We start from the raw sequence: 10823 nt of genomic DNA, 5'->3' as shown, positions 1-10823 counted from the left end.
TATTTCGGAATTACCCCAAAATTAGGACATTTACATTTGTGACTTTTTTGAGGACGGGGATGGGGGGGGGGGGTATTTACTAAGGAAACATTACAATGTCTTTCAGATAATCGGGTAAAAAGTAATTTTAAAGTAAAGGTAAAAGTATGGAAAGTTTGTAATACAATCTGAGTATTGGACTTAAGAATACTAGTAAACTATATAGACAGGGCCCTGTCTAATAAAAAACATTTTTTTAAATTAAATCCTATTTTGAAATTAAATAAGCCAGCTGGAGTGATCTTTCCAAAACTTCATCGTTATGCTTTAATAAGGGCGTCATCTCTTTCCCTATTCCCACATAAAATTGCGGATCTTGGATAAAGGCTTGTATTTTTATTATAATATTCGCAAAGAACGGTTATGAAATATAAATCTTTGGCGTAAATTTAGTGTTTTTACTGAATCTATCGAGTGATTTTCGACGGTTTTTTTAGAAGGATTACTCCATAGCATGCTGTTAATAGAAACCGAAAACTAAACTTGGATTTGAGACGAATTTTTTCCAAAATCCAATGAAAACAAAATTTTATACAAAACTACAATTGTTGTCACAAATTCATAGAGTGCTTGTGAAAATTCTATTTTTAATATATGGAACAACAGACGGTCAACCCCTTGACTGATTTGGTTTCGAATGAGATAGATATCTAAACATAAAATGTTAAATCTATGTACCAAATTTTATGCATCTAGCTCTATTCCTTTTATCATGTTAATTTATATTAGCGCAGCTGGACAGATAGACTATATCTGAATGGATTTCGATCAAAATTTGGTAGAAAACTAATTTGGTGTAAATATCATGAACCAAATTTCATTTGTCGAGCTCAAAGCGCTATTGAGTTATCGCGTTCCAGGACAAACAAACAAACAAACAGTGAAACTTTATACCAATTTTTTTTTTCTTTTGTACTCATTGAGGTTTAAAACGAAGACATTCGTCAAAATCTCAAGTCAAATGTTTTAAAGATTATAATACTTACTCTTTATTTCGTTAATGAGAAAAAAAATTTTAATTAAAAAATAAATAAATATTTTATTGTTGTTGTTTTAATGTTGGCTATTTGTTTATTGCTAGTGTTTAAAACCTGATTTCGTAGGATTTTGTTTATGTTTGTGATGTACAAAGAATTATATTTTAGGTACTTTAATAAAACCTTATTATCTAACTCTTAACGCTTTTTTACTTATTATGTTCACCTGTACTCAAGTAGCCCTACAAACTTCCTAAGAATGGATTTCGTTCAAAATTTTAATGAAATCTTCAAATTTAGCATAAAATCCATGCGCCAAATTTCGTACATGTAGCTCAAATCATTTTTCAATTATCAAGTTCTCAAAACATGTTTTCAAACTCGGGAAGATCTGAAACATGCACAGTAATCAAAATCATGACTTTCAATTTACTTAAATTTTATTTTATTTATTTATGTATTTTTTTCGAGAATTATAAAATTTGGTGCATGGGTTTTATACTAAATTTGTAGATTTATATCAAATTTTGAACGAAATCCATGCTCAGAAAGTCTGTACGACTATTTGAGTACAGGTGAACACGGTAAGTACAAAACGTATAGAAATAGATTATAAGATTTTATAGAAAGCACCTAAAATATAGTTCCACGTCATATTTTAAATAATATCTAAATGCGATAACTGAAATCAAAATAAATGAAATTTGGTAGGTAATTTTGTTACTAAAATTGCAATCCTGTTTTTCTGTTATATTTGGGATTCGGGGTACAATCGGTAGAAGAAACCGTTCCTAAAATACATACGCAGTTTGCATAGCTGTATTAAGAAGCACAATGGTCTCATTTACGGGGCTCTGAAGATAAAAATTTGAATACTCGTGATGTATACGACCTTTATTAAGGTCCATTTTTGTGGTAGGAGGAGGGATGATAACATCATTATTAGAGAGTATATGAAAAAGTTTCAGGGAGACTATTTCTGTTAACATTAAGTTTAGCTGCGTTTTTTATTTTTATTTTGAAGTTAAGATTGCAACTTAAAAAAATATTTTGATTAGTATGAATATTACAGTGAAAATCGACAAAATTCCTCGAATTACAATAAAATATCTCCATTTATATGATGTGGAAGTTTGAAGAAATCGTAATACTTGAAAACCACTGATAAGACTTTAAATTAATACTTTAAATTGACTTTCATGCAAATATTTGTCTCTTCAGAAAAAAATTTCACTTTCCATTTGACAGGTTATGAAGAGAATATTTGCAAAGATGCGAATTTTAATTTTCTCATTTTTGGTTTTTAAAAATTTCAGTCGGTAAACTAGAAGACGTTGAAAAATTTTGTTTACTAAGCAATAAAGTAATAAAAAATACAGCTCTTCCGTCATTTTCCCACCAACTTTATAAAAATACAGCTACGAAAATGAAAGAAGATGAGAGAGAATGTAAATAGTATGAATATTCTAAAGAATTGTCACAAGCAAGGCTTAGAAAATTTAAAGAATATTCATACTTCTAATTCAAAAACTGAGTGCATGACAATTTATTAAACTTGATTAGTTATTATTTTGAAAATTTTCTCCTAATTAAAATAAATAGCAATGAATATGTACGAAAATAAATGTATTTAGTATAGTCACTAAGTGCCTGAAAATAAATAAAATGACTGAAGTAATAAAAAGTATTACTATAACATTAAAATCTTGAAAAATTAAAGAATTGACTGGAAATAAAATTGATTTTACTGAAAGGTGCAGGTGAACACGATAATTCAAAACATAAAAAGCTAGATAGATGAATTGTGATAGAAAGATTCAGCACATAAAATATAGATACGTATCATATTTAGAACTGAGTCCATCAGGAAATTAACTATCTGTCTTTACTTTAACATACATATAAATGCAATACGTTAAGTCGCAACAATTTAAATAAATTAAATTTGATAGATTATTTTATTACTAAAATTGTAATCCTTTCTTTTTTATGTTATAATTCGAATTCTGGTTTCAATCGTTAGAAGAAATTATCTCCAAAAATGCATATACGGTTTCTCATTACTTTCATATACGGGCCTCTGAAAATAAAAATCTGAGTTTTCGTGATGTTTATGACTTTTCATGTTATATCTGGTGTCGATGAAAATTATTCAAGAAAACAGGTTTATATAGGTCGAAAAAGTAATTAATAAAGATGATTAACATAGTGTTAGTATCACGGAATTTTTCCATTACGGAAACAGATTTTTCAAAATTTTGGGCCCAATATGCCTTTATATATAAGTGAGTGTCAAATTCCATTCCGAAATTTTCAGTAGTTCTTGCGCTATAAATTAATTTTGTTTGCTTAAATTATGCAATAATTAAGTAATAGTTATTCAGTAACAGTTAATATTACTATGTGTTCCCTGTTTTAAATTCTTATATAAAGATAATTTTGAAATTAAAATTATTTTTCTGAAATTCTTATTCTATTGTAGACTTTATAAATAGAAAATTTTATTTTGCATAAAAAAAGTATTTTTACACAACCCTGTAGTTTTATCCTTTCACAACTATCTTAGTCATAACTTCAAGGTTAAATTTATTAAAATATTTGATGCGTTTAAATTATATGCTTATACTTTACAATACATATATGCACATATGATATTTTGCATTACCAGTTTTACCTACAATCTGCTTTAATCCTATGAGTCCTGACCGCCCCAGTCGATAGGCGCCTGAAGAAGGCGCCTATCGAATGGGGCGATATCGGGCGGGCAGGGCTCATAGGGTGAAATATTTCTTTGGAATCAACATTCAAAAATTTTAACTTTTACATAATAAAAAACAATGAAATATGTAATTAGCTGAAATCAAATTATCAGTATCAGTTAGGTGACATCAAATTATAGGTATCATCAAACCAACATTTATTTAATTAAAAGGATTCTTGATTCATGGATTCAATAATTTATTTGAAATATTTATACAAAATCTTGTTCCAATTGCATTGTAAAGTGATTAACTCTATCATAAATTCCACTCATTCTTTATAGCAAATATATCAAACTCATATTAAACAAGGTTTATATAGAAGACAAAAAAAAAAAAAATCTTTCTGGAAATGTTGACCTATTTTAAAAATGTCATATAAAAGAAGAAAGACAAACTGATATCAATGCTTCCTTCTTTTCACGAGGAATCTTCAACTACCCTCATTCCTATTTCAGGAAATAAGTTGTGAACAGTATTAATTTCAAAATGATACAAGGTGAATATCAGTAATTCTCTATCTGACAGTGAACTTATTTCATGTCAAGTGAAAATAATTGCTCATATCTATAATTACTTCAGAAGAAGGAAATAATTTTATATTTCAAGTTTCAAATCTGTCTGCGAAATATACATTCTATGTCTATGGAAAAAATTTTAAGAAATGAATAAAACTATGATTCCAAGGATTTTAAATCCTGAAACTTGTTCCATATACAACTCTCATCCTTAAAATGTTTTTTCCCCCTGTATATTTCTGATACCATGCAGTTTCTACTGAACTTGATCTGTTAAAAGAGTTTAATTATGAATTTTAAAAATTACAGTAAAAATGTATTATTTACAATTTTATTATATAGTGTTATGGCTACTGGACCATTAACATATTTACTGTGGCTCAGACTGTTGTTTTGAGGAATAAGATATGTGATAGCTTAAAAATGAATAATTTTTTTCACATTTTCTTCCCTCAAATTTCTAAAATCATTCAATAATATAATTACAAACTTGTATGATAAATGTATACTTGTATATTTCTAAAAATTCTCATCAAAAATGGTATTCAAAGCAAATAAAATTATTGTAATGATTATCACTACCACTGCTTTTGCCATACACAAAAACTGTTATTACTAATAATGTTCTATATTATTTAATGGTGTTTCTCATCCTGAGTGTTGAAAGAAATTAAAAAGTAATGAACATATATATATATGTAGTCTCTTTCTTAGTGATTTTATTAAAATTTTATGTTATTAATATAAACATTTTTACAAGACAATTATTGATAGATGTGCTTATGAGAATATATTTTCTAAAATTAAGTCCCATTTCTGTTATTTGTTAGCATGTGTGCAGAAGTTTTCTCTTAATATTTCACCTTTCTTATTTCATGCCATACCATTTAGAATAGTGCAGACATATAAACTTAGTTACATTATACAGAAATAAAAGAGGAGTAATGATTTTTTGCCAATCTTCCTTGCATACTTCAGGTAGCAAAACATATACTGATATAAATCTTTAAATAAAGTATTTTATAGATTTTAAATTTAAAAAAAAAGACACCTCTCATAATCATAAAGATACATTTCTTTCTTTTTTTTTTATTGGTTCTTTTATAATATATAATTAAGTATCATTTGATGTAAAGTAAACAGTTTTTTTCATTTAATATATTATATATTTACATACTATTAAAATTATTTTACTGTCAGATAAGGAGGAAGCACAAGATTTATCACTTTTGATCCCTTTTTTTAAAAAAATAATATCTATTATAATAATAATAATAAAGATGAATGAATGTGTGTTAACTCTCTACAGCCCACATCATTTGACCTACAGTGTCAAATATGAGATATAATTGAAATTAAGTACAACCAATATCCTGACAAATCAGCCATGTTGGCAAAGACATCAAATAAAAAATAAAGTTGACAATTTTAAATTCCAACATGATTTTTTTTGGCTAATTTATTACTAAATTTAGATGAATAAAATCACCTTTTGGCATTTATACTTTATTTACATGTACTTGATTTTACAATGATCAAATTCTGATTATACATTAATATTTAGAGTTCTAAAACATTATCATTTCAAATCATAAAATCTCAGTTTATATATCAGTAAATATTTATATTGCAATCATAAACATTAATAGGTCAAAGAAAACTCCAAAGGCATTGAGCTGACTATAACTATCAAATTAATAAAAGATATTTTAAGTTACAGAAATCCTTTTCTTGCATTTGTTCTTCTAAAAAATATGTTTCATATTTTATTTCATAGATACATGTTAAGAATTACATTTTCCTAGAATTAGTTTTTTTGTGAGAGTTAACCTATTAATTTCAGCTTTTGTTAACATGATAACAAAACATAGAAAGATCATTTTTTTTTTTCATACAAGCATAATGCATTTTTGCATGTTATATGGCTTGTATGTGTGTGTATGTATGTACACAAACATATTGTTGAAACACATGTTTAAATTATTTAAAGACTGACTGAAGATTAAAAACAATTATTTTATGTTGTAGTAATATTCAAAGGTTATTGCCAAAAACAAAGACAACAACAAAAAAAAAATATCTAGAAATAAGATTAAGAAAGTGAATAAGGCTTTTAAGTTAGCTGTTAATTAATAAATTTATAAATAACAAAAAAAAAAAAAAAAAATGCAACAATTTTAATAAAAAAATGATTACATTTTTAATTCCTATAAGAGGATTATTTCAGATGCAAATGAAAAACACTTTGAATTTTCATTTCCTATTACTCAAAAAAATTTACAGTACATTTCAGCTTACATGAAATAAAGCTTTGCATATTTAAAAGGTTCTTGAACATCCATGAAAATTAGTTCTCCATTCCAATTTCAATGCAGAATTGATTACTTCAGCTGAATCTAAAATATTAAAAGGAACTTTCCTAAAAGTTAAAGGCTTAAGAGAAAGCTAGAAAATATCTAGACAATCACTTAAACCTAACCATTGGGAATGTTATTCCTTTATTAGAAGACAAAATAAATAAAATGGGATTTTTAATATAAGCAACAACATGAATAGTTAACAATTTTTTAAACCCTTCAAAGCACACATTTCAATATCTAGAATTTACATCATAATCTTTTAATTCATATTACAGATTTAAATTTCATATACTTACTAGGAAGTCAGGTTCTCCATTCTTACCCCAATGCAACATTGATAATTCGCATTTGATTGTTACTGAAACTGAAATAAACAAGGAATTTTCCTAAAAGTTAAGAGCTTAAATGAAAGCCAGAAAATGTCTAGACAATCACCTAAACCCAACCATTGGGAATTTTATTAATTTAAAGTTAAAATTAATGGTGTACAGTTCTATTCCCATTTTTTAAAAATTACTTAAAGAAATGTGAGCATACAATGCTGAAAATGTGTATTCAAAACAAAACTAGCATTTTAAAAATTTAAGCCTGCAGTTATTTGTACAAACATTAATGCTCTAAAAGCAACTATATCAAAATTTTCAGTCAATGATAAATTGTTTAATTTTTGATACACATAGTAGCTAATATAAACACCACAATTAAAATCATCTATTTGTTTTACATGAGGTGGAAAAACAATCTGCCAGTGGCTATTTGAATTAAGCGAATTATTTAATACTGTACACCAACGGTTTATTAATGTTGAAGTATCCTTATCTGGCTTATAACAAAGTGGGTCAAAATATTCAAATATTTTATTTTTCAAATCAGCTATAATTAAAGTCCAATGGGAATTTAAATTTACAGGAATTATAAGAAAATCAAAATTTGCTATTTCTTGAATCCAAGGAAATTGAAGAATGTTTTTTTGATTAAAAATCAAAAGAGAGAGTAAAGATTCTACAGCTTTGAAATTTGTGAATCTTCTGGTTAATACAAAATTAAATGCATCAATGACTGAATCGTATAACCAACCTTTTTTGAAATTTGACGATATTGATTTAAGATATTTTTCTTCTTTGATAGTAACAAATGGATCTAAAGATTTTAACATATAAAATGAAAGATCAATATTATTAATAGTTAATATTGTAGCAGTAGGATTTGTGACATTAAACTTATTAAATCTATGAAACACATCAATATTAACACATTCAGAATTTTTAACATTAAAGGATTTTAAATCTGTCTCTTGCTCAGAAAGATTATTAGGTTCATCAAGAAGGGCTTCATTTAATTTTTGCTTCTTATTGCAATTATCACGGGCTGAGCAGTTCCTTTTTTTTCTATGAGAAGTTTTAAAAAACTTAATCTGTGGATTAATTTTTTTGATTAGGTGCAACATATAATTTAGGTGTAACAGAAGCCAGATTATTTTTAAGATTCAAAACCCCACACATACCAACTACTAAATTATTCAAACAACTAACTACATTATTTAACATGATTTTTTTAATCTGTGGAATTTCTATTAATTCTAATATTTCCGAACATAACTTTTTGCACTCTGCCTCCTTCGATCTGCACTTCTCATTAGTAGATAACATGTTGGGATTTAATTTTTCACTCAAAATATCATAATTAATTGTAATACTATTTTCTTCATCAAATTTATAAAAATCATCAGTTGTGTACATATTAGGTTTGGCAGACATTAAATGAATTTTATGTATGTGCTTGCACAAATTGCTGCAGTCTTCACAAGAGCAATGATACAAATGACTGCACAATGCCGCACAATTAATATTTGTACATTTAAAGCTGCAATGATCCAATAAAATACAAGCACCTGCAATTTTTCTTACTACATATATCTTTCCTTTTACAGATTGAGATTTAACCTCCCAATGATTGTCATATTCAATGACATCTGTATTCTGAATCTTTACAGCCTTGTCATGTTTCTCTTTAACAGTTTTAGTGAACTTGGAATGAGTAGGAATATTATTAATAACATTACAAGAATATTTTAAAAATCGATCCCTTTCCATTTCCAAAAGAGTTGAAACAAGATCATCTATTCGCCTATTATACTTACGCTCAAGATATATTGTTTTTAACTGATTGTGAAAAGATTCGCAATAATTGTTAGTATTACCATGTGAAAATTGTCTAAAACAAGTTGCCCATAATTCTTTTCTCCCAGAATAATTTCTAACAAAATAATCAATAAAATTTTGGCATTCTTTGAGTCGCTGTCGATAAACATTAAAAGTTTATTTTCAAAATTTATTTCAGACACTTCCTTCATTATTTTTAATAACTCGTCTAACATTTTTTGACGGAGAAACTTATCACATACTTTAGAAGATAACTGCCTTTTCCAAGCGCGAAAAACATGCCATTGGCATAGTAGATGCTTTATATTTGGACCAAATACAGAATTAAATGCTTTAAAGGAATAACCATCATCATCAGTCATTACAGTATTTACATTCAGGTCAGAAATTCAACAATGTAAACTTGAAAATAAAGCAATTAAGGTATGGTAATCAAAATCATTAGTGATAAAATGTGCAACTGGATAACCTTGACCATACTCATCCTGAACATGCAGAGAAAGAAGATAAAAGTCATAAAAGTTTGTGCCATGAGTTGCATCAATACAAAGAATTTTATCTGAATGCTTAACTAACATATCTTTTTGTGCTTTAGTCTGTAAACCTAATGCAAAAGAACTTTCATAGTTTTGCAAATTATCTAAATGTGCAGGGCCCCAAATTGTTTTCGACTTCTGCAATTTAAAAATTAAAATAGGATTGTATGGCTCTTTCCTTAATTCCTCTACTATACAAGAAACAGACATAGCATCATTGGCTGGCTGAATTGAATTGCGTAAGCGCCTTAAATAATTCTGTATAGTTTTACGAGATATGAAGGCTTCCTTTGTGGGAAAAAAATTTCTATTATCTCGACATCCTACATCGTCACGTAATAAAGTTACAATTTTTGAAATGGGAAAGGAAAGTAATAAGTAAGATTTAATTAAATCACGTGAACTTTCTTTAAGGGGGTGATATTTAGTGTTCTCGTAACTGACTTGATGGTTATGAATGGAATAATATGCAACCAATATCAAATTCTTTTGTTCACATACACAGATCTTAACAGGACAACTTATATTGAAAGGAATTACCCCCTTTTTATTTTTACGTTTACCATTTCGCTCTGCCCTTGAATTAATCCTTGATTGATATGACAGATGAAAAAATTGACAAGAATAATAATAGAATGTTTTCTCACCGCATATTTTTTTCCCAGTTGATTTTTTAAAATAAGTATGAGTACCAATAGTTTCAGATTCTAACCAAATTTTAAAACTTGAAATAGAATTGAAAGAATAAGTTTTGATGTTTTTAATGTCATGCACAACATTAAGATGCTTATTTAAATTCCATACACTAACATAAGCTTTATCACATTCTGTACAAAAATACAATTCATGCTTCTTGTCACCAGTACATCTTTTTGTGTGTTCATTAAAATATTCATTACCACTATAAAATCTAGGGACAGTTCTAGGGAGGGGTACCTTTTGGCGATTTGGCGTTAAATTTTTCTCGCCAAAGCCAGCGGACGCAGTAATCTTCAGAATTGTGTTCAGAGATTTTTTTCTGAAGATTACAGCGTCCATTACAGCGGAGAAAAATTTGTCATGAAGTATACAAAAAGAACTATTTATAAAAATTAAAAATAATTAGTATAAAAAGTATCATAAAAATTAAAAATTAACGTTTCTCATTAATATTTACAGAAAATAAAAATAATTAAAAATTGCACAATTTGAACAGTGTTAAATTTTAAAAAATGCACAAAAATAAAAATACAATTTTTTTCAACTCACCCGTTGTAACTATGTGAATTTCGTGGGTATGGCAGCTATTACTCCTTTTCAATTTCTTTGTTAGGCAGGTACACTTTTATGATTGATTCAAAGAACTGCCGGGTAGTCGATTTAACCCCGGAGCGGTGACACCGCCTCCAAATGTATTCTGCTAAATAGCCGTCCATACCGTCTTTCACTCTTCTCATTCCTTTCAGAGATCTCTTGCATGCTGCCCAAGTCCC

This window comes from Argiope bruennichi, chromosome 2 (genome assembly GCF_947563725.1).
Source record: "Argiope bruennichi chromosome 2, qqArgBrue1.1, whole genome shotgun sequence".
Classification (NCBI taxonomy): domain Eukaryota; kingdom Metazoa; phylum Arthropoda; class Arachnida; order Araneae; family Araneidae; genus Argiope; species Argiope bruennichi.
This window is presented reverse-complemented; position numbering follows the sequence as displayed.